The following is a 26462-nucleotide window of genomic DNA, read 5'->3' on the forward strand; positions in this document are numbered from 1 at the left end:
TTCCGATTCTATTAGAATCTGAAGTAACCTTAGAAGCCATCTCCTGCTCAAAGATACATGAAATCTGTAATGCAGAATGAATTAACCGCAGCTCTGACCAATGGCCGTCCAGTTTTTATTTAAACATCTCTAGCACAGGGAGGCCTATTATTGATTTATGTAGTTGAGCTCATCTTGCAATTAAAACCCTTCCTTACAATCCTTTCTGTTCCTTATTCTAAGAAGTCATCTATATATAATAGAGTGATAGAATCAAGATCACGTAAAGTCTTGATACTATTTTATAATGCCTTGGTAAAACCACGCTTGGAATACTGCATCCAGTTTTGTTTGCCACAATGTAAAAAAGGATGTTGAAACTCTAGAAAGAATGCAGAGAAGAGCAGCAAAGATGATTAGCAGACCGGAGGCTTAAATCATAAAAGAATGATTGCTGGAATTGGGTATGTCTAGTTTAATTAAAAGAAGGACTAGGGGGTGACATGATGGCAGTGTTTTGATATCTCAGGGGTTGTCATAAAGAAGAGGGAGTTAAGGTCTTCCGGTTTGAGCTTCTTTGGTGACAGACCGAAACCTCGACTCTGCAAGGCTTCGATCCGTGCTCGCCACTGGAGCGCCCGAGCCAGCTGGTTTCAGGGCTAAGCCACCCCGTAGAGGTGGTGAAGAGGGGCGAGACTGCCTGGAGGGTTGAGGAGAGCTGCATCTCTCCTCCCCAGCTGGCCATTACTCCCTTTCCCGACGGCGGTTGCAACAGTGGTCAGAAATGGCCACCACAAAGAAGAACTCGACCGGAAAAAAATGTGCAGGAGGAAGAAAAGAAGAGAAAGTTTTAGTTGACTGGGTCAAACAGCAAAAGCAACAATAAGGTACCCTGGAATTTAAACTATTTAAAAAAAACCAATAATATTGTTCCCTAAGAAGATTTTTAAGCTGCGAAGGAGAGAGAAAAGGGAAAAGATTTGGTTTATTTTTCTCCTTTTCCTATACTGGCAGCTAAGACACTTAAGCAAGAAATTGGAAAAAAATCCACTTTGACATTAATAGGCATTTAATGCTGAAAATAAAAAGTCAAAGGGATAATAAAGATTTCTGGATAATCAAAAGTTTTTGAAAACAGGAAAGGAGAGAAAAAGAATAAAAGGGCAGGATCTGGAAGGGAGGAGACTGCCTGGAATTAAAAAGAATTTACAGCAAAATCTCAACAAGACTTCCAAAAGATACATTTTAACTGAAATATTGCAACAAAAACCCCAGGAAGAGAAAGTGGAAAAAGAAATAAGAAGAAATAACTCGGGACTATTTGGATTACTTGATGATTTCTGGATTTTTGGTTATTGTATTTGAATGACTAAAATCAATCAGGTGGTTGTTTAAAACTGTTTAAAATGGCTCCACTTTTAGAAGAACTGAAAATGGAACTTAAAAAGTACAAAGAAGATGCACAAGAAGGGAGAGGTTTTTTTGGCTTCATATTTCAGTTTTTAGAAAGGGAGATTTGGAATTATGAGAAACAACAAGAAATGCCTTCAGAACAAGAAGATTGTGACAAAGAAGAAGCCATCTTTAATGAACAAGTAATCTTAGGTGGGAGAAAAAAAGGAAAGGGGGGAAAGAGAATGGAAAGTTTAAGATTGGGAAAAACAACTCCCCCCCCCCAAATAGAGTGAAAAATAAGTATAAAAATCAGAAAGCAACAAAAGAGGGAAATGCAGAAGAGAGAATTAGAAGTACAGAGACAAGGGGGTAAAAAGGGGAGGGAGAAGATGAGAGGAAAGAAAGAAAGGAAAAGAAGCTATAAAGGACAGAAACAAAATATAGAGAAACAGGGCCTATTTAGAGATAATGGGTGAAAATTTAATGGAAAAGGGGATTCTGCAAAGGTACATAAGATAGTATTATTATATTAGAAACAGAAATAATTTTAGAAAATATGAAACAATGTATGATTAAAATGTTTGATAAAATAGCTATCATAATTCAGTAGAATGCTTGTCAATAAATAAATGTAACAAAATGAATATTTAATGATTTACAAAACATATGTGAAGAGAAATAAGGGAAAAATTAATTATGGAGATTATATGTGTCTTTAAGGAAGCATGATATTTAATTGAAAAGAAGTGTTTTAAGATGTTAAGATTTTAATGATTATTAATGATAGAACTGAATTGGAATGGAATGAGGGTTTATAATTACATATATTTACAATCTTTTTTTTTAAAGAATATAGTGTGTATTATAAGAATGTACCAAGCAGAATTCGATTGGAAGTTATGTATTATGTATTATATTGAAGGTCGTAACCTTAAGGTATATATTGAAGTTTAAATAAGAGTTGAATGGATGTAATTAAAAGATATAAAGGTGTCATACTCCAATTAGTAACTACAGGAGAAAATTTATTTAATGAGAAAAGATAATATGAAATTGAAACAGAACAGACAAAAATATAAATATAATGATTTGAATTGAGATGAGATAATCAAAATAAAATTGAGAAAATTAAAAGGGGAAAAACTATATAGAAAATGTAGAATAATATAAGATATGGAACAGAACACAAAAAGGAGCATGAAATTGAGTTTTGTGTCTGTATAAAGAAGTTCAACCCGGAACCATACTATTTTCAAAAAAGATGTTTCACTTGTATTTTGTATGTGTGAAAACCCAAATAAAACTTTATTAAAAAAGAAAAGAAAGAAGAGGGAGTCAAGCTATTCTCCAAAGCACCTGAAGGCAGGACAAGAAGCAATGGATGGAAACTAATCAAGGAGAGAATCAACCTAGAACTAAGAAGAAATTTCCTGACAGTTAGAACAAGTAATCAGTGGAACAACTTGCCTCCAGAAGAAAACACTAGAAGTTTTAAAGAAGAGATTTTGAGAACCATTTGTCTGAAATGCTATAGGGTCTTCTGCTTAAGCAGGTGGGTGGATAGAAGACCTTCAAGGCCCCTTCCAACACTGTTATTCTATATTCTACATTTCCTTCCACATTACCTTCCTTTTTAAAGAAAACAATCACATCTCCCCTTAGCATTTATTTATTTATTTATTTATTTATTTATTTATTTATTTATTTATTTATTTATTTATTTATTTATTTATTTATTTATTTATTTATTTATTTATTTATTTATTTATTTATTTATTTATTTATTTATTTATTTATTTATTTATTTATATTTGTTAGACTTCCAGAATTTTTGACAATGGCACATTTGTATAGAAGTTGAACAGTAAGTATCTGGAGGATGCCCAATGATTTATATTTAAAAAAAGAAGGAAACCCTTTCTTTATAACACTTTCCCAGTTGCTGTTTGTTGGCACTGAAAAGGGAAAAACTATTCATTTTATGATTCATAGGTTTATAAAAAAATGACAATCCATCGTTAAGAAAGCTAGGCTTGGTTGCTTATCAGTTTATAGGAGAAATGGCAAAATCCTGCATTTCCATCCAATCTAAGAAGCTAGCTGTTTTCTCAGCTTAAAATAAATGCAAAAAGAAAGCACTGAAATTCTTCTCTTTAGTGTGAAATATTTCTGCTGTATACAACTTGAGTGGTATCCAGAAAGTTTTTTTAATGCTTTGTGAATTATAGGAATTTAATGGGTGGCTATTCTTTGAAGAAAGGAAAACAGACTGATACTTTTTTTCCCCAGTAAGCACAGGCTTTGATGAATGACAAGCATATAAAATTTAATCAAATTTTCTAAAGATGAGCAAGTTTTCTTTGATAAAATATCTTTTCTGAATGATTCCTTGAGTTTTACTTTCTCATCTCTCTACTTGAAAATAATGAATTGTAGAAATTCCTCCAAATATTCTGTATTTTAAAGTATGACAATAATTAACTTTGTTACAGATGCCATGTTCCTATTAGTCTTAGGTCTCATAGATAGGCAACTCATTATAGGGTATGTAAAATAGAGACCAGGCTTGTTACTCCAATGTCATTGACCTTTGAAGTACCATGTAAAACAAATAAACCTGGAGGAAAAGAAGAGAAAGTTGTGTGAGGTATTGGAGATTCCTACGGTAGAATATATTAACAATAAGAGGTTCATAACCTCTGTTCATAAAATAAGAGGTTAGAATTCAGTTTTGGAATTTCCAATGTCATGTGTAATTTGACATTTTGATAACCTCACTGTCTCATCCTTCTGGTTTTAATGCAGCACCCAGGGCCATTTCTTTGAACTTTCCCAAGTTTAAGAATTAGGAAAAAGGACATTCGGCCTTCCTTGGGAATTTATTATTCTCATTGTCTTCGTTAATGTGCATGTGATTCAAAAATATTAATAGAATGCCACAGTAGGTTTAAACCTTTAATATTTATCATGCTCTTTATGGAATAATTATTATCCATTGACATTTAAGATCCATTGAGGTGACATGGCCTATTGCTTCAAGATAAAATAATAATTTTGTGGAAAGATAAAGAGGAATGGGAAAGGGGGTGGGAAAGGAGAAAAAATTCAATAGTCCAACTCTAACTTGCATTGATTGTGCAATATTGGTAATCAGTTTTGTAACAGCATCAGTTGATGGCAGACAGAGTTTAATTTATAGTTAGAAATGGTGGCAAATGTTTTCTTATCTTTGCTCTTTTGCAAAGAGTAAATAGAGAATGAATTTATTTCATTTTAGGCTCTTGTTTCATACATAAAGACTCAATCCTTTATACAAAATATCACTTGCTGTAACATCCTTATAAGAGACATTCTTTCATAATCATTCCTTGTTCTACTGATGGAATGTATGTTAACATACATTGTTATCTTGTTCAACTTCAGAAGATATTTGTTGAAATGGAAAGGATTCTGAACTCTCTGTGGCTAGATATATTTTTGAGTATATTCTCCCCTGCATGCAGTGCACCCATCTTCAGATAATAAATTCAAGGTCTATTGATTCATTCCCCACAGAGGCTCTTTACTCCTTCACTAACAATCTAAAGTAGAAAGAGCATATGCTTGACAATTGGACTGGGTAGTGTGCCAGTGCTTGAAACATTGTAAACACTTGAGCTCCGGGAAATTTTCTTGAGAATTTGTATAAGATCTTATTTAAATTCATTTAGAAAGTTTCTTCAGACTACCGTAAATCTTCATTCTTGTTTTACTTTTAAGTGCTGTTGGGAGAAAATTATGCTAATGCCATCAGGGCTTATCCTTGATGAGGTATTTGATTAAGAAGAGACCAGAGGTTGAACCCAAAGCTTTCAAAATACATGGAAGAAAGCAGATGGTTTGTATGCCAGCATTTCTGAAGGAACGTGGAATACAAATGCTTCAAATTCTACACAGCCACAGACTGGCAGCGGTGACAATACTGAGACAAATGGGCCCAAAGAAAGAAGGCACCTGCTTATACTTCAGCCACTTCAATCCAATGCTTTTGAGTAGTTATTTAAAATATATGGACTGGGCACATGACAACCAATCATCTCCAATCACATTTGCCATGAATCTCATTATAATATAAATATTTTTTCCACATTTGTTCTGGTTAGGGAATGCTATTCTAAGAAATCATAAGTGGTTTTTTTTTTTTCAGAAACAGTAAAATTAGTACTTCTTGATATCATGCATAATTAAAGGTGGTAGTTGCTACCACAAGATGTAGAGATGATCACCAGCTTAGGGTGAGTTTTAAAATTAGACCAGGTTTTGTGAATTGGACTGTCAAAGGCTGCTAATAGCTAGACAGGTAGCATATTTTAAATACAGATTATGCTTTACAGTATTATCCCATGCTCATGTTTGTGATGTTCTTGAATGCACTTTGTTATTCCTTGCATGACAGAGAATGGTGGTCATGGTGTCCTTGACTTGAAGAAAGAGGGGGTCTTCTTATGTTCTTAAGGAGCATAGAGACTATAAAACATAGTCACTCCACTGGATTAATTTTTGCCACCAAAGTGTTAATATCTTCCAGTTGACCGATTTATTAAGAGATAGAGTCAAAGTAGCTGGAGCAAGAATGCTTGCTTCTTCAGCATAAAGGTTCCTAAATTATTGTTTTACATATGCAGTATTATGAAAATTGTAGCTATTAAAGCTAAGTTCAGGTACAGTAGAGAATGCTATAGTCCATTAGTTCAAATCTAATGATGTTAGAGCACTTAAAAACCTAGAAAGGGATGGTGCACATATTATAGAGTTACAATAGAATGTGGCTCTTTCCTTCATACCTTTGAAAATCAGTAAAGTGCCATGAATCAAAGACACTCTTTGGGAATGGAAATTTTAAATTCAGGGAAGGTGTATCTGCACCCTTACCTATGAGCAAACATCATAGTTGTGCAATGACAAATGATGCTTATGCTTTGTGGTAACCATGTAGTAGTGAAATAAATGAAAGGTCTTAAAGAATACAAAAGATGTAGCTATATGTTTGTACCATAAGCTGTCAGACTTAAGCTCCTTTGAAAGTTTTTCTAAGCTGACTGAGGTACAGGTAGTCCTCGATTTACAACAGCTCACCCAGTGACTGTTCAAAGTTACAATGGCTCTGAAAAAAGTGACATGGCCATTTTTCACACTTCTGACCATTGCAACATCTCCAAGGCCATGTGATTTACATCTAGATGCTTGACAAGTGACTCACATTTATGACGGTTGCAGTGTTCTTGGGTCATGTGATCACCTTTTGTAATCTTTCAATGAGCAAAGTAAATGGAGAAACCAGATTCATTTAACAACCAGATTACTAATTTAACAACTGCAGTGATTCACTTAACAAATGTGGCAAGAAAAGTCATAAAATGGGGCAAAACTCACTTAACTAATTTCTTACTTAGCAACATAAATTTTGGGCTTAATTGCGGTCATAAGTTGAGAACTACCTGTATATGTATAGAGCTGTACAGTGGAAAAGGTGGCAAGTGGAATGGTATCATTATGGAATTATGCAACATTGAATATATGATTATTACATTGAGATATAATCAAATGTTAAATGCAAATCTCATCCAATTGCAACAGGTATAATTGGAGAGTACAACCTAAGAAAGATTAATAACACTTGTAATGGACAGGATACTTTTGTTTATATTTAGACCTAAATAGAAGTAATCAAGGTTGAGCAATTCCAAGTGAAGTCTTACTTTAAATAAGATTTTAAGGGAAGGCCTTGTGATTAAGGTTATAATCTTTCATGTAGTTTATTTTGGGGTGGCAGTTGGTTTCATATTTCATTTCAAATTTAGTGAATATATCAGCATTTCTACCTTGTGCCAAGTAGTATCTTGTACACCAACCTGGTGGAGCTGCCCATAAAACAAATCAAAATACCACCAGTCCATTAATCTCTGGCAAAAAATGTGTAGGGAATATACCGAAACCTAAATCAAAGAAATTATCATCAGAAAAATTGCCATCAACAGCATCAGCTATTGTAAGATCTATTCTTACTTTCTTCTGCTGTTGAACCATTCTTCCTACATGCTATGCTTCCTCCTTATGGCATTATCAGATGAAGCTTGCATTGTCCTTGACTCTATGGACCTAATTATTTTGCTTACATTTTAATGGTGCCAGTTGGATCTCTATTTAATACACTTGAGTGGGAAACCTGCTTTATTGAGCCCCTTCTGCTGGCAGCACAACATGAATTATATTCTTTGTCATATTTTCATGCTTGTGGTATCCCTTGGGGGACTATTAATCAGCTTTCTTGCCTTTGCTTTCCAGAGATAATCTGAAAACTACTGGAATAGGAAAGAGGGAGCAAGTTCCAAGATTATTGCTGCTGCAGATGTCTTCCAAATGCTGAGAACTCGATTCCAAGGGACAAAAGGGAAAGTAAATCTATCTTCAGAGGAATGTAGTGCATGAAATCCAAGTAGTTCCCAATGTGATTTACAGCTGTATTGCTATTATCTTCATCATCTTTCCTATTATCTTCTCCTATTGGTATCTTATGATTTATCACTGTTGTTTGCATCTGATTATTTATGATTGTACCTTATGATTTACAATTTATGTAAAGAGAGCTTATGTTTGTTTAGACACTGTATGTTTGTTTGTACTGTATGGTTGTATGTCCACTGAAAGTTTATCCACCTGGACACAAATTCTTTGTGTGTTCAATCACTCTTGGCCAATAAAGAATCTCCTCTCCTCTCCTCTCCTCTCCTCTCCTCTCCTCTCCTCTCCTGGATTGTATTTCCAAAATGTAATTTTTTATGGAAAGGAGATATGATATTTCCTCAACTGGCTGCCCATTTCACGTGTAGAGATGAGAATCTCAGGATTGTCAGTCTGTACATCTGACAAAGACCAGATTGGATAAGGCTGATTTGTACAGGCACTGTTTAGCTTTTGAGGCTAGAGGAGCAGGGCAAGACAAGGGTGAGAGCTCAGCTGAAAGCCAGCACTTGTCAAAGTAGAGATGTCAGTTTTGTCAGCAGTCAACAGCTGTTCGTTTTCAAGGTTCTCAAATGCAGAATAAAGAGTCAGTTAAACATGAAAGGTATGGTGGAAAAGCAGTAAGTTTAAACTGCTATGGGCATAAGAGGGAAAGCACCTTCACATTGACAGAGGTTAAGTAACTGTCCCATATAACAAATGTTCTTACCGTGCTATATTATATGGAATATCTTTCTGCCAAGTTCTAGCCTAGCAGCCTAATTAAATGGTATGAAGGTAGACTCTGTGATTTATAACTAACTCCTGGTCTGGGGAACCTGATCACTAAGCACATATCACTTAGACTCCTATCAAACTTAGTTTATTTAAAGTAAGTGATATTGGATCTAGGGAATGATGGATACATCTCTGAATAGTAAAGTGGAGCCAACAACCTTAAGGCAGGCAATAGGCTATCTTCTCTAGAAATAACTTTTTATGGACCCAGAGAATTAGAGCAACTTGTTGCTTAAGAAGGTGGTATCTTTCCACTTGAAATATATTTGGAAGACACCAGTGACCTTGATCTTTTTCAGTCTGGCAATAGTCATGATGTAGGACATAGTTGGCTGAGGAATTCTGGGAGCTGAAGTCCACAAGTCTTCAAGTTGCCAAGTTTGGGGACCCCTGATTTAGTATAATATCCAACACAATCAGATGATTTTCTGTGGAGGACAGAAAGACAGGAGTATGACTTTAATGGTCCTGCATAATCTCTCAGAAGAGTTTGGTATCATCAAACATGATATTTTCCTGAACAGACATGATGTATCAATTCTAATAAACTGAGACTGTACCCTGAAAAGACAGAGAACTAGTGGATGAATAGTTAATTCCCAGTTATAGAAAATTTTTCTGGCTCATCATTGTCATTGGACATCCAGGTGAACGATGTGGTTGATTGTCAGCTTCAGTTGCTATAGCAACTATACCCTTTTCCAGACAAGCTTAGCCTAATTACAGTTATTCAACTATTGATTATTATGAAAATGTGCTCTGTAGGGTGAGACCCCTCCATCTGAATCTTAAAATGGTAGCTGGAGCAGGAGAATTGTAGTCAGGTTGCCAAGAGAAGCACTTGAACATTGCTGACCTATGCTGATGCAAATGTATTGACTGTAAACTAACTGCACATCCAGTTGCAATGTTTTACCTTTGATATATGAGCCCCTAATAACTTGACAAAGTCCCTATAGGTTGCAGACCTGTAGAGTCACTAAATTCTTCAGAGGAAATCCTGCTCTATATAGAGAGACTTAAAGAGACTGAAAGAGTGAATGTTTAACGATGGCCTTCCATGTGGTAGCTCCTGCTGTCTAGAATACTATCCTTCCTGATACACATGACCTATAACCTATATCTATCTATCTATCTATCTATCTATCTATCTATCTATCTATCTATCTATCTATCTATCTATCTATCTATCTATCTATCTATCCATCCATCCATCCATCCATCCATCCATCACATAAGTTATTCTGGGTGGCATATAAGGATTAAAAATATAGGCCCAATAACATATAACCCTTTGTGCCCAAGGATGAACAATAATCTCAATCACAGTAAGGAAAAAAAAAACACCAGCAGGGCTCATCTAACCCTGGTCCAAATACTTTAGGAAGCCACTTCTTCAATGCCTTACAAAATGCTAAGGCGCTGGGGCCTTCCGAATCCCCTGGGGCAGTGTTTCTCAACCCCAGCAACTTTAAGATGTGTGAACTTCAATACACCGAATTCTCCAGCTAGCATCTTAAATTGGTAAGGTTGAGAAACACTGCTTCAGGGGATGCTGTTTTCATAGAGCAGGTGAGAAGGTACAACTCTAGGTTTCAACTAGATGACATTGTGTGATAGGAAGGACCTGGAGCATGCCCTGATCTGCTGGGCTGAGGAGAAACAAAGAGTCAGGTTGATCCAGTGAGTACCCTTTTAGCTGTCTGTTGAAAGTTTATCTCTTTGCTCAGATCATCCCTGAATGAATATTTCTACTTTATCTGTGGCTTTCCACTCCAACATTTTAAATAAATCTCTTTTTGCATATTTGTTGTCTTCATTATTTTAGTATAAACCTTTTGAGATGTCAAAACAGTGTAGATATATATTAATAATTTCAATCCTCCTCTAGCCTCAATCTGAATGAAAAATAGAGAATCACAGTTCAGAAGAAAATAATTTGCCTAACCTTCTTCACATACTCTTGCCCTCTGGTATAGCTCTCAAAGTATTGATTCTTGTCTCATATATATAATGTTTGCTCATTATAACATTGTTATAATTATAGTATCTCTTTGAATGACTCTTTGCACCACATGGGTTAGACTGTAGTTCCCTCTTCCAGCACAATCCTAATCACATTGGCTGGAGATGATGGTAGATGAGACTTTCTTCAGGCAAAGCAAGCATGTGATTGTGGGAATCATTATTTGTTTTATTTCATGAGAGACCACCACATGTGATCCCAAAGTGTATCTTCAACCACAAATTAAGTTCACCTTTCTCATTTCCACTTGGCAAATAAATCCACAATTTTTTTATACCTTGCATTGGGATGGAGTAAATAGGAAATATGAATATTTTCCTTGACAACCCAGAAATGCATCTGGAATAACGAAGCTAAGTAGTAATTGACTGTGTTATAAGGATATTTTGTTCTGGCTTTTGCCCAGATTTCTCTGTCCAGTAGCATACCATCTGGGCCAATTGGCTCTGTCTTGAATGGGACGACAGTTTAAGACAACTTGATTAAGTTTGCAGCTGCTGTACTTCAAAGTTGGTGCCTTCACAACTGAGCATGTGGCTTAGAATCTGGTTAATTGCCTTTCTTGACAGCTAAGTAAATTCCAAGCAGGGATGCATGTCTCTCTGCCAAGTTTGTTTAAGAGACGGAGTGCCTAGAATTAGTTCTTACTGTACACAGCAGCAGCCTCAGCTGGAGAAGTTTCCCATCATAGTTCTGGGGATCCTTAAGCTAAAACAATATGCAGTCTGACAAATAACAATGCAGTCTGATAGAATAACAATGCAATGAAGTTTTGTTTATATCTCCAGCTGTGCTTCTCACAAGGATGCTTTGTGCATTTTTGCACACAATATTTATATTTATACACCAACACACACATGTCTTGTGCATATAAGGTATTTGGAGTGGGGAGAGAAAACATGGCATTTTAGAATTATTAAAATGAACAGTATGACAGCAGCCTTCTTCTACCCGCAGCTTTCCAGAGACATAGATTTTCAACTCTTGCTATTCCAATTTGAATAGACATTCCAGCTGAGAAAGAAGAGACCAGTAGTACACTGTACCTTGGTTACAATTCCAATAGAGTCTTTAATCAGCTCATCTCAGTCCATTAGATATTGCAGCTGGTCAAGGTAAATGTAGAATGTGAAAGATAACTTGGTTGTATAAGAGGATCACATTCATTGTTAGAAATGAGCTGCACTGAAGGAAGGGATATGAAAGTGATGTCCTGGCAAATGTAGCTGCACTAAAAGTCCTAAAATTTCTCTTGACTGATCAAGCTGCCATAGGCAGCCAGTTGAGATGGGATAGAAAGAACTAGCCTTTCTTTCCCACAACATCACTGTATAAATGCTCTATTTTGCAATTCTCTCTTGCTCTCCAATCTTATTTTAACTCTGTTCAGAGAATATATGAAGTCAAAGTTTGCTAAGTATGGTTTACTGAATAAGCTCCAATTTGCTGGGTTCATCACATTTATTTGCTAAGACAAAAACAAGCTACAGTAACCACATTTTATCTTAGTGTGTGGTCTGAACTCAATTATAGTCATACAATTTTGAACCTCAAGAAATGCTGTGCTGGTGATATTAATGGTGAATGACAAAGGACCTAGTGTTTATAGACCTTAGAGTTCATTTAGGCTTGCAGATATGTCCCAGAATGATACAGGGAATGTGATAAACAGTGCATCCAGTGGTGGATTCAGCTGGTTCTTTTTTTTTAAAGTTTTATTTGGGTTTTCACAAAAACAAAATACAAATAAAACATCTTTTTTGAAAATAGCATGGTCCCACGTTATCATTTCTTCATACAGACACCAAACTCAATTTCATGCTCATTTTTATATTCTATTCCATATCTTATTACCATTTTATATTTTCTACATAGTTTTTCCCCTCTTTTAATTTTCTCAACTTTATTTTAATTATCTCATCTCAATCAAACCATTATATTTATACTTTTGTCTGTCCTGTTTCAATTTCATATTATCTTTTCTTATTAAACAAATTTTTCCCTGTAGTTACCAATTGGAGTATGACACCTTTATATCTTTTAATTTTATCCATTCAAACTCTTATTTAAGCTTCAATGTATACCTTTAAGATTATAGCATTCAATATAATACATAACTTCGAATCGAATTCTGCTTGGTACATTCTTAAAATACACACTATATTCATTCATATATATATACAAGTGCCACAGCGTCAGACTCCCCACGAGTGGCCCGACCGAGCGCCTGCGCTGCTCCCCTTCAAACTCCTCTGCCATCTGAGCGCGCCCCCCTGAAGTGTGCCGCCCGACTCGAAGCCAAGCGACCGCCGACCCCAAACCAAAGCCTTAAAACCCAATGCTCTCCAGCCACCCGCCAGGCTCCTCGCCAGTACCCCAGCTCAAGAAGTCTCCACCGACCCAGGTCCAGAACAAGACCGGCCCGCCTCCGGTCCCCCCCCCGCTGCTCCGGGGCTGGCAAACACAACGCCGGGTCCCGCCGGCCCCAGCCCGCCCCCCCCTCGCCGTACCGGGCCCCGGGTGCGCGCGGCCTCCGGCGCCCCCCCCCCCCCCGGGGGCCGCCCCCCCCGTATATATATATGGCGGGCGGGGCGCCGCGGTGGCGGTGGGCGGGGCTGAAGATGGCGAGTGGGACCTCGCCGAAGCGTTGCCTAGATACTTTGAATCTTATGCGGAAAGAACCGAATAACCAAAGATCCCCATATATATATATATATATATATATATATATATATATATATATATATATATATATATATATATATATATTTGTTTTCTGAGGTTCTCGCGGGTATTTGTATGTGGATCTTTGGTTATTCGGGTTTTCTCCGCGTAAGATTCAAAGTATCTAGGCAACGTTTCGGCGAGGTCCCACTCGCCATCTTCAGGCTGGTGCTTTGGCTTAATCAGTGGCAGTGTGTGGCCGAGCTGCCATCTCTCTATACAAGTGGTGAAGATGTGTGGGCGCTGTCTGATTGGCTTGATGGGATGATGTTGGTATAATTCTGTGCTGTCATCTCTGGGACTTGTGTTGCGGCGGGTAATGGGTGTGTGATCACAGCTTTGGTGTGGTATCCTGTTGTGCTGTCTGGGTCGCGTTGTGTTTGATCTCTTTCCATTAGCCTCCCGTGTGCCAACGCTTGGGCAATGTGATGATGACTTGTGAGATTTATTGCTGTGTATCGCTGGTCTTGTGCTGTGATGTCTGGGTCATTTTGTTTGTGACTCTTGGTTCTTGAAGTGTAATTTCTTGAGTGTTTCTGATGTGATGTCCTGGCGGGTGGCTGTGAATGGCATTTGGGTTTTAATATGGCTTTGAGTTTGGGGTCTGTGTTGGCCAGTGAAAGTGTGCCACATCTTCATGGTGAAGTCGGTCCGCTTCATGTATGGTTCAGAAGGAGTTTGAAGTGTGTCATGCAGCAGTGCGTCTGTCTGGTCATGTCTCATCTTCTGTGTGGGTGTGTCATTTTTGCGTGGAAGTGGTGGTGGCATCTTGTGTAACCCTCATGGGTGTGGGTCTGGTGTCATTTATCATGTTGGGTACTCGTCTGTTCATGAGGCGGGTTTCCAAATGGCTGGTAAGCGGAGGTGTCATCTCTTTTATTCATGCTGTGTGGGCGTTTTTCTATCTCTATGGCTTCTCTGATTATTCTGCTGCTGTGGTGTTCAGTTTTGGCGATAGTTCTGGTATTTTTAAAGTCAATCTCATGTCCTGTGGCTTTGAGGTGTTGGACCAGGGAAGAGGTTGGTTCTTCTTTTTGATTGAGTTCTTATGTTCTTCAACGCGTGCACTTATTCTTCTGTTAGTTTGTCCAATGTATGTGGTGAGGCAGGCAGTGCAGGGGATTTCATATACTCCTTGGTTTTCTAACTCGATTTTGTCTTTAGGGTTTCTTAGGATGGTGGATATTTTTCTGTTTGTGCAGAATGCTGTTTTAATGTTGTGTTTTTGGAGGATCTTGCTGATTTTGTCTGTAGTGCCTTTTATATATGGGAGGAGGGCTTTGCCGTTCTCTTGTTCTCTGTCTTGGATTTTGGTTGGGGTTTCTTTTTGGATTAGGTGGGTGATCTTCTTTCTTTGAAATCCATTGGCTGTTAGTACGTTGGTGAGAGTGTTTAGTTCGGTTTTTAGGTGTTGTTCATCAGCTAAGCATTTTGTTCTGGAGATGAGTGTCTCAGCTACGGAATTGATCTGTGCTGGGTGGTGGTGTGAGAGTGCGTGTAGATAGCGGTTTGTATGTGTTTTCTTTTGGTAGATGGTGTGTCCTAGGAGCCATTGGGTTTTTTGTATACCAAGACATCTAGGAAGGGAAGTTGATTGTTAGCTTCTGTTTCCATGGTGAATTGTATTTTGGGGTGTAGGCTGTTGAGGTGTGTGAGGAAGTTGTTCAGTTTTTCTTTCCCGTGTGGCCAGATTATGAAGGTGTCATCTACGTATCTGAGCCAGAGTTTGGGTTTGTGATCATATTTTTCTAGAGCTTGTGTTTCAAAGTGTTCCATGTAGAGGTTTGCGATGACAGGTGAGAGGGGTGATCCCATGGGTGCTCCTTCTATTTGTTTGTATTTTTGTCCATTGTAGGTGAAGTATGTATTGGATAGACAGTGGTTGGTCAGATCTAGGATGTGCTTGGGGGGTTGTATTTGTTTTGGATGGCTGTCAAGGCTTCTTTTATTGGCACTTGGGTGAAGAGGATATGACATCGAAGCTAACTAGTAGGTCGCTGGGTTGTAAGTTTTGTTTCTTTATGATCTCGATGAACTGGAATGAGTTTCTTACATGTGAGTTGATGGATTCTGCATAGGGCTGTAGTTGTTTGGCGAGAAATTTGGCTAGGTTTTGTAGAGGTGAGCCTATGGAGCTGACTATTGGTCTAAGTGGAGTTCCTTCTTTGTGTATCTTGGGAGACCATAAAGCTTAGGGCATCTGGATGATTTCTCTCTGGGTATGATTCTTTGCTGGATTTCTTCACTGATGGGGGAGGCTTTTATTTTGGATCTGGTGGTTTTTTCTAGGTAGGTGGTGGGGTCTGTCTTTAGGGGTTTGTATGTGGGGTCTAGGAGTAGGTTGGTTAACTTGGTTTGGTAGTCAGATGTGTTCATAACCACTGTCGCGTTGCCCTTGTCTGCTGGTAGGATTATTATGCTGGTGTCTTCTTTCAGGTTACGTAGTGCAGTTTGTTCTTCTTTGGATAAGTTGCTTTTGGGTGGTTTGCTAGTGCAGAGGATGTTGGTGATTTCGAGTCTGATTCTATTAGCCTCATCAGGGTTGGTTTTGGTCAGGCTGGTTTCAACTCCGCATATGATGGTTTCTGTGGGGATGTGTTTGGGAGCAACAGCAAAGTTGAATCCTTTTGAAAGGACCTTGGTTTCGGCTTCGGTGAGGATCTTGTCTGAGATGTTGTGCACTGTTTGTTTCATGTGTGGCTGTGAGGGGGGAGTTGGTTTCTGGCATTGTTGTAGTTTTCTGAGTTTGTTGGTGTGTGTGTCTGTTTTGAGGGTGGTCTGTGTTTCGGCTCTCCAGACAGCGAGTTGTTTGGATTTGTCCCAAAGTAAGGGGTGAATCTTGTTGCTGAGTCTGAGGTGAAGTGTAAGAAGATCTTTGTTGATTTGGTCTAGGAGAAATCTTTTTGTGTGAAGTTCATTTCTAATTAGGGCCAATTCTGTTCTTTTTAGGATGCGTTTGGTGGCTGCTGTGTTGGTGTGGAATTTCAATTGGAAGCTTGTGGGAATTAAATTTTGATCTCGGCAGTTGCATAGGAATGTGAGGTCACATAAAATGGAAGCTCTTTGGACTTCAAGTTTTTCATAAGTCCTGGTCAGATGGTGGGTTTCCTCCCGTAGAGGTGCAATATTTGTTTTCTGAGGTTCTCGCGGGTATTTGTATGTGGATCTTTGGTTATTCGGGTTTTCTCCCGCGTAAGATTCAAAGTATCTAGGCAACGTTTCGGCGAGGTCCCACTCGCCATCTTCAGGCTGGTGCTTTCGGCTTAGTGCCAGTGCAAGCAGTGTGTGACCGGAGCTGCCATCTCTATATATACAAGTGGTGGGGGATGGTGTGCTGGGCTGGTTGGCTGTGCTGCAGCCTCTTGATTGGTTGATGGAGTTGATGTTGGTATAATGGGCTGTGTAATGGCCTTTTGTTGTAGAGATATCCTGGATCTTGTGCTGTCATCTCCTGGGTCGTTAGCCTCTTGTGTTTTAACGGCTTGGGTAATGGGTTGTGTGATGGGCTTGTGAGTTCTTTTGTTGTGGTATCCTGGGTCTTGCGTTGTAATCTCCTGGGTCGTTTGTGTTTTGATCTCTTTTCCATTAGCCTCCTGTGTAGTAACAGCTTGGGTAATGGGTTGTGTGATGACCTTGTGAGATTTATTGCTGTGGTATCCTTGGTCTTGTGCTGTGATGTCCTGGGTCATTTGCTGTGTTGTGACTTCTTGAGTTCTTGAGGTGTAATTTCTTGAGTTTTCTGATGTGATGTCCTGAGCGGGTGGCTGTGATGTAGCATTTTGGGTTTTTAATATGGCTTTGAGTTTGGGGTCTGGGTCTGTGTTCGTTTGGCTTCGAGTTCGTGGTCGTGCCACATCTTCATGGTGGGGGTCAGTTCGCTTCATGTATGGTTCAGAGGAGTTTGAAGTGGGTAGTGATGCAGCTACAGTGCGGCTTCTGGTCTGTGGTCGTGTCTCATCTTCTGTGTGGGTGTGAGTCTGATTTTTACGTGGAAGTGTGGTGGTGGCATCTTGTGTGGCCCTCATGGGTGTGGGTCTGGTGTCATTTATCATGTTGGGTACTCGTCTGTTCATGAGGCGGGTTTCCAAATGGCTGGTAAGCGGGAGGTGTCATCTCTTTTATTCATGCTGTGTGGGCGTTTTTCTATCTCTATGGCTTCTCTGATTATTCTGCTGCTGTGGTGTTCAGTTTTGGCGATAGTTCTGGTATTTTTAAAGTCAATCTCATGTCCTGTGGCTTTGAGGTGTTGGACCAGGGAAGAGGTTGGTTCTTCTTTTTGATTGAGTTCTTATGTTCTTCAACGCGTGCACTTATTCTTCTGTTAGTTTGTCCAATGTATGTGGTGAGGCAGGCAGTGCAGGGGATTTCATATACTCCTTGGTTTTCTAACTCGATTTTGTCTTTAGGGTTTCTTAGGATGGTGGATATTTTTCTGTTTGTGCAGAATGCTGTTTTAATGTTGTGTTTTTGGAGGATCTTGCTGATTTTGTCTGTAGTGCCTTTTATATATGGGAGGAGGGCTTTGCCGTTCTCTTGTTCTCTGTCTTGGATTTTGGTTGGGGTTTCTTTTTGGATTAGGTGGGTGATCTTCTTTCTTTGAAATCCATTGGCTGTTAGTACGTTGGTGAGAGTGTTTAGTTCGGTTTTTAGGTGTTGTTCATCAGCTAAGCATTTTGTTCTGGAGATGAGTGTCTCAGCTACGGAATTGATCTGTGCTGGGTGGTGGTGTGAGAGTGCGTGTAGATAGCGGTTTGTATGTGTTTTCTTTGGTAGATGGTGTGTCCTAGGGAGCCATTGGGACCTCGCCGAAACGTTGCCTAGATACTTTGAATCTTACGCTGGGAGAAAACCCGAATAACCAAAGATCCATATATATATATATATATATATATATATATATATGGCATTCAGCTTTGTTCGGGTATTTTCCCACGTCATAGCAGTTGTGCTTTTAAATTTGTAGCGACGTTTCGGCAGAATCTCATCTGCCATCATCAGGCTTCTGTATAGTGTTCATCTGAATGCCATACATGTAAGTACCCGCGAAAACTTAAGAATATATATATACATACATACATACAAATAAAGCACACATTCCATTCCAATTCAATTCTATCATTAATATTCATTAAAATCTTAACATCTTTAACATTTCTTTTCAATTAAATATCATACTTCCTTGGGAACACTTATAAACTTTCCATAGTTAATTCTTTTTTTTCCATATTTCTCACTTATATTTTTATAAATCATTACTAATAATTAAAAATGTTCCCATTTAATTCTCTCAATCATTTTAATTCATTTATTTATTACCAAACATTCAACTACATTACAGTAAATATTTTATCCATCATTTTAATCATATTTTCTAAAATTATTTCTGTTTGTAATGTAACAATGCTATCTTATGTACCTTTGCAGAATCCCTTTTGCAATTAAATTTTCACCCATTATCTCTAAACAAGCTTATGGTTACAATCCTTATATCTTTTCCCTGTTTCTCCATTTCTTGTTTCTGTCTTATACAGCTTCTTTTCCTTGCCTTCTTCCCCCTCTTCTTCTCCCTCCCTTTTTTACCCCCTCGTCTCTCTACTTCTAACTCTCTCATCTGTAATCCCCTCTTCTGTTGCTTTCTAATATTATACTTATCTTTCAAATCATTCTTCTTCTTTTTGGTTGTTTTTTCTAGTCTTAAACCTTTCACTCTCTTTCCCCCCTTTTCTTTTTTCCCACCACTTAAAATTATTTGATAATTAAAGATGGCTTCTTTTTTGTCCCAATCTTCTTGTTCTGCAAGCGTTTCTTGTTGTTTCTCATATTTCCAGATCTCCATTTCTAAGAATTGAAATACAAAGCCAAAAGAACCTCTCCCTTCTTGTGCATCTTCTTTCCATTTTTTAAGTTCCATTTTTAGTTCTTCTAAGAGTGATACCATTTTAAAAACTTTTAAACAACCACCCGGTTAATTTTAGTCATCCAGATGCAAAAACCAAAAATCACCAAGTAATCCAAATAATCCAAGGCTGTTTCTTTCTGCTTCTTTTTTCCACTTTCTCTTCCTGGGGTTCTATTATTTTGTTACCAAGTTTCAATTAAGATGTATCTTTGAGGAATCTTGTTGAAATTTCACTTTGTAAGTTCCTTTTAGTTACAGTTCCATTCCTTAGTTCCAGGCAGTCTCCTCCATTTTTCCAGATCCTGCCCTTTTATTCTTTTTTTTCCCCTCCTTTCCTGCTTTTAAAAACTTTTAAATATCCAGAAACCTTAGTATCCCTTTGACTTTTATTTTCAGCTTAGATGCCTATTAATGTCAAAGTGGATTTTTTTCAATTTCTTGCTTAAGTCTCTTAGTTGTCAGTATAAGGAAGGGAAGAAAAAAGAACCTAATCCTTTCCCTTCTCTCTCTCCTTCGCAGCTTTAAAATCTTCTTTGGGAACAATGTTATTAAATTTAAATTCCAGGGTACCTTATTTGTTGCTTTTGCTGTTTGACCCGGTCAACCAAAACTTTCTCTTCTTATCTTCCTCCTGCACATTCTTTTCCGGTCGAGTTCTTCTTTGTGGTGGCCATTTCTGACCACCACTACAACCGCCTTTGGGAAAGGGAGTAATGGCCAGCTGGGGAGGAGAGATGTGGCTCTCCTCAACCCTGCAGGCAGTCTTCCCCTTATTTACCACCTCTACGGGGTGGCTTAGCCCCAAAACCAGCCGGCTCGGGGCGCTCCAGTGGCGAGCATGGATCGAAGCCTCGCAGAGACGAGGTTTCAGTCTGTCGCCGAAGAAGCTCAAACCAGAAGCCTCCAGATTCAGCTGGTTCTTAAAAGTTCAGGTGAACTGGTTATTAAATTCACACACACACACACACAAAATCAAGTGGATCCTGGGCACTGCATTGTGCTGCAATGGAGAAATGGGCAATGGAGCGGTTGGTGCAAGGGAAGGAGAAGGCCGCTTTCCCTCCTCCTTCCCTTGTGCTGGCTGCTCCATTGCCCATTTCTTCATTTCAGCGCAGCACAGCACCCAGGATCCACTTTCATAGTGGTGCGTGTGAGTGGCCAAACTATCCTTGCAGTCTCCCCTACATTGGGCCCATTTTTGATCGTGCAACTTAATTCCTGCCCCTCTCACTTTTGCCCACAGACTGACCAACATCCCCTGCACACAGCTCCACGGGGAGGGGGAAATCCCTCCCTCCACTTCCCCACAATTCTTTATCTTCTCAAGTGAGCTCTCAGGAGCACCAATTCCATGGTAACCTTCCCTACTCATTCCTTGGAAACCTCGTCTCCTAAAGGAGCCCACATCCAAAAGGCTGAAACAGCCATGAGACCAATGTGCAGACAAGCACCCTTGGAACCGGTTTTCCCAGGGTCAGCTTGACCAACATGGGAGGCTCATCCCACATGTGTGGCAGAGCTGGAGGATGGGGATAGGCCATACCTCCTATGACAGGCAACCTGACTCTGAGCAAACCAGTTATTAAATTATTTGAATCCCACCACAGAGAGCATCCTATCTGTGCATGATTATTAGAAAAAAGTCTATGTTAAAATTATAATCCAACAGTATCACTTAAACATTTATAACAATAGACACTAGACTATACTTCTAGAAGTAAAATTTATTCTAAATTTCTGAATATTGTTCTGAATATTTTTATGTTAATGAAGAGAGTTAGGAAGAAATGTAGAGATTCAACATTGATTTCAAAACCACATCTGCCTATAATGAAAAACAACATGCACAAAAAAGTTCCACTCTTCTTTATTTCATATTAGACCACTTGCAGTATATAGGAAATATCCCAAAATCTGATTTCCCACTTGCTGCTTCAAGGATGATATAAGCAAAATCCTTATTGTTTCACTCTCTTGAAGAAATTCTTCACTGTGCAATTTCTTATGGAGCTTAAGTCAATATTTTGAGAGAGACTTACCAATATTTTCTATCTGGAGATAGGAATGCTTATGTGATGGATCCCTAGCTTGCTTGGCATACTGAAGAGATATTAAGAGGTAACAAACATTTTTTCCATTATGCCAGGGAGTTCTGATATTACTTTTTCCTTTAATCTTTTTAGATTTCTTGAATTGCAGATATGCTTATTTTAGATGCCCTCTGCATCTATAGTAAAACTGTCTCACTTTCTCCCCTGTTCCATCTCTGTTGCTTAAATCAATTTTTCAAGGGAAAAAAAAAACAAGGCACCATTCCCTCATGCAGCAGATGGCAAGTTGAACTAGCATCATTTTGCAGAAGCCAGAAACAGAAACTGAAAGTGGGGAACAGGTAAGCAGCTTTTCCTCAGAGGAATACATCTCTCTTCTCTTTCTCTCTAAATACATGTGAGGTTAAATGAATCTTAACACACATGCAGATATCTTAAAATGAAAATCACATCAGATGTGGTAAACTGATAATTAGTGGGGATCAAAGCAAGCCTGTGGTGGAGGGAATGTAATTCTCCCTGCTAGATTGCAATTATGAGGAAAATTGTTGCTCTGAAGCTGTTCTTGTACAGTATTGGGAAAAGAATTCCCTTGTATGTGTTTTGGGGGTTTTAATATCCCAAATGCAACAATAGCATAAGGAGAAGGATTTTCCTCAGAACCACAGCAAAGAAGAAGGGGTTAAGCTCCTTTTTCCATATGCCAGCTGTGTTCTGCACAATCTCTTTTGTTGATATTATTTCCCTTTCTAAAAAAAAAAGCACAATGACTGCAAAAATGCCTTTAGCATTGCATATTATTTCGCCCCATGAAAATCTAAGATTGGCAGTCCATACACACCTTTCTGATCAACAAAGTTAATTATGTATGAGCCATCACTCATTCCAGCACCCCATCCTCCTCCATCCATTTCCCCCTTGGTGGTTCATTTAGTGTTCAATCTGTGATTAATTAAAACAGAATTTAATGAATATGCTGATACAATTTCATTTAGTCTACCTCCATGAGTTGGCCCTGAGAGAGGATGGATGGATGTGCTAGCACATAATAAAACCCCTAGGAGCCACTGTAGGGAACTGTGCACACAGTCTCCAATGCAAACATGCTCCATTTCAAGAATCGGGAATAGTCAAAGATGTTGGAGGAATCACAAATTGTCTATATATCCATCTATCCATCTCCTATTTCATAGTTATTGAAAATGTTTCTGGCTTGTTCTGTGCTCTTTGATGGAAAAATAAATGAACAAATGAATGCTCACCCATGGATGAAACATGGATGACATAATTAAGAAGGATGGGGCTAGTGGTTTGGAAACATACCTTAGAGCTTTGAATATGCTGTCTTCTCTAAGATTTCCAGGCTCTACCATTGTCAGGCAGGCTATTGGACAGCTGCTATGGTAGCTGGGCTGTAGCATTACAATACAGTATGTTGTCTTACCACAGAATGACAAATGATATCTTGGGGCCCTGAGGTGGAGACGGCAGGGAGTCAACCAGGTCCTACAGAGCATTACCATCTAAGGGGGATTGGGATCACATGGGCAGCTAAGTATACATAGTTTTATGCTGCCTGAAATGGCTCAAAACGACTAGCTTCCTATGCGGCCACATAGATGGCCCCAAAATGAGACAAGACAAAGAGTAACATTGACTTGTGTATTGTTATAACTGTCATAAAATGCATTGTGCCTGAGCCTGAGAGGTATAAAAGAACAAATCCTAAATCAGTTGTCTTCGTACAAGAAAACCCAACTGTATTGACAGAGACCAGATCATTTTCTGATCAAAGTTTTCATTTAGTGATGAGGCCCATAAATGGAGATACAAAAACTGGAGCAACTACAAAACTGCTTATGTTTTGCATCTACTTGTGTGTTCATCAACCTTATGGGATCGAAACTATTTTTATTTTTAGGCCCATTGCACTCTTGGGATATCCCTTTCATTTAATAAAATATGTCAGGTTTTATATTGCTTTACCTGATAATCTTCCCTCAAAAATACAGGAATTGTAGTTTGTTGGTGAGGACATGGACATTTTGTATTTCTATTTCTTTTCACAGAGCTTATGGGTATGCATGCATATATTTATTTATTGTAAAGATTTGTATGCCTCAAGATTCACAAGTACTGACATTCTTTGAGGTAAACGGTGAACATTAAACAAATTTCATTGTATTGCAGAGAAACATTTGTCCTTCTATGAGTACCTTCCACAACCAGAGACCTTTTAGAAACCTTGGAACTCTAATGGACATTATCTCTAGGCATGTGACTGTGGTTATAAGGATTTGCAAGCAAAGAATTTAGAGGGCAATCATATTTATGATATCTATAGCTAAGCAAGGTCTACATTAGGTTGATCTACACAATCAAAGCTGACACCAGCCAGAAAGGACCAACTCAAAAAAGTAGTGCAAGATCTGAAGATGTGGAGAATCCTTGCCCATAGAATCGCCAAGTCAGACATGACTGAATGGAAATATCATCATCATCAAATTAGGCTGACATAATGCTTCATCAAACCACTGACACAGAAGATGCCATAATTTGACAGAATTGCCAACAACGATGAATGCTTATAACCTGTAAAACATCTTATACAAATTTTCCTTATATGCTGTTGACATTGCTTATATCTTGATGCTGTATTAATAACATCATTTGAATACTTTACTCTTGAAATATACACATGCTTAAAGAAAGCATTTAGTAGGCAATACAGATTCTGCAGTGCAATATCATACCTACTTTTGGTTTCTGTGCAATGTCTCATAGTAACTAACGTATAAGTAAAAAAACACCTTCATGTACTATAGTTATTTGTTGCATGTATGTTAATCTGTAAATTATGTGAGATTGCAGACTGAAATAATGAAAAAACAGTATAAACTTCAGGTGCCTATGCTCCTACTGCTAGTGTTCCATCCTTATGTCATTACTCATATCAGATTCTTTTCTTCCTTGAAGCTGGGAAAAGCTTTAAAATTTAAGTATAAAAATACAGCCCATTGAAAAGGAATAGGAAATGTAGTGCCTATAGGCATATTTTAGATTATGTTGCCTATAAATACACAAAATACACAACAGTATCTGAAGAGTCATGTGTTGTTCCATCTCTGGTCTAAAATTGGAAAGCAAAAGATGTTTCTTTCTTTTCTTTTTTTTAAATCCCAATCACTATCCTAACATAGGGCAAGCCAGGGGAATTAATTGCAACACATGGTTACATGTGGATAACACAAAAAGAAAATAATGAGGGTATCATATAAATCATGTTTTGAAAAGAGTTTCAAGAGCAAGGTACTGCAGCTGAAAAGGCACCTGTCTCTTAGCACTACCTGTTTTATATAAATTAACAAGAAGATTGAGAACGGGGATTCAGAGGTTTATTTTATTTTAATGCTTTTGTTTACATGGAGTATTTGCATGCCACCTACTCCCTTAATGATTAAAGAAGCTCATTGATTTTGAAAGCTAAGCAAGTTCATGTGTGCCATAGATGCCCAGAGCTTTCCCCCTCTTCTTTTAATGCTTTTGTTTACATGGAGTATTTGCATGCCACCTACTCCCTTAATGATTAAAGAAGCTCATTGATTTTGAAAGCTAAGCAAGTTCATGTGTGCCATAGATGCCCAGAGCTTTCCCCCTCTTCTTTGAAAAACATAACAGCATCTATCCTTGGACAGATCCAACCACATTCTTGTATTGATTAATGTCACAGATAATTTTAAGTATGGGTCTGCTTTAATCACAGTGCCATGTAGAATATTAGGCGACAAAGGTGTCTGATTTAATCTTTAGTGCATTGTCATACATTTGCCATATGCGGGGGCATTGTGAATAAAGAAATTGGTGAATTTTCAAGAATGTCATGTTTTTTTATGAAGCAACTTGAGTTTGTAAGATCAGGAAAAAAAAAAGGTGCTAGATTAATAGGGAAGTCAACTGATGAGCAACCGGTGAAACTATCTCCCCCGATTTTTTAAAAAAATATTTCTCCCAAATTAAAAGATTGCTTACTGATATCCATGTGTGTCAAGCAGATGATTTCCTTTGTATTTCAGCAGCTTGAAGATCCTCATAAAATTCCAGTCAAAGGACAATCAAGACCTTAGAGCAGAGGTGTCACACTCAAGGCCTGGGGAATCTGGCCCATGGCTTGCTCAGATCTGACCCTTGGGGCTTCCCTGGAAGCAGCGAAGGACCAGCCCACAGTGCCTCTGCCAGTGAAAACGGAACTCAAAAAGGCTGTGGGTGGCTATCCTAAGCTCAGTTTTCACTGGCAAAGGGTTTCAGGAGGCCATTGAAGCTGAAACGGGAGCATGCAAGGGCTGCGGCCGACATTCCTGAGCTCTGTTTTTAGCTGGCAGAAGGTTGCAGGAGGCTGTTGCAGCCAAAAAGGGAGCTCGGGAGCCCAATTTCACTGGCAGAGTTCCTGGGCCACTACAGGCACCCCCAACACAAGTGATGTCGAGCTGGCCATGCCCCCCCAGCCCACCGAGGTCAAACACAACCCTGATGCGGCCCTCAATGAAATCGAGTTTGACACCCCTACCTTTAAGCAGGGGTTGCCAACCTTTTGGACCTCAGGGACCACCAAACTCATAAATTTTAGATCCCAGGGACCACTAACTGGTTCTGTGGACATGGCCTAATTTGTGAGTGTGGCTTGGTGGTCATATGACTGTTTGGGCATGGTTTGTATGTAAAAATTATAAATATTTATATAAATATTGAATTTTTTTATTAAAAAAGAGCAACTTTTACCCAAAATCAGGCAAAGCAGGCAGGCAGATTGAGTTGCTCACAGAATCACAGATTCATTCAGAAATCTATCTATCTGCCATTGGCTAGCTCAGTCTGTCATATAAAATTTGCTTGTAAGCAAACTCATAAAATTAACTCACAACACACCATGCATGAAAATATTTAATTTTTTATTTTAAAAAAGAGAATTTTTTTACCCAAAATCAGGCAAAGAGGCAGATTGAGTTGCTCACAGAATCATTCAGTGATCTATATATCTGCCATCGGCTAGCTCAGTCTCTCATATTTGCTTGCCGTGAGTCTGCACTGAATAACAGAACCTTCAGTCCTAAGG

This window comes from Notechis scutatus, chromosome 6 (assembly GCF_049901735.1).
Source record: "Notechis scutatus isolate UNSWTSFEM ecotype Mainland chromosome 6, rNotScu1.2, whole genome shotgun sequence".
NCBI classification, from domain to species: Eukaryota; Metazoa; Chordata; class Lepidosauria; order Squamata; family Elapidae; genus Notechis; species Notechis scutatus.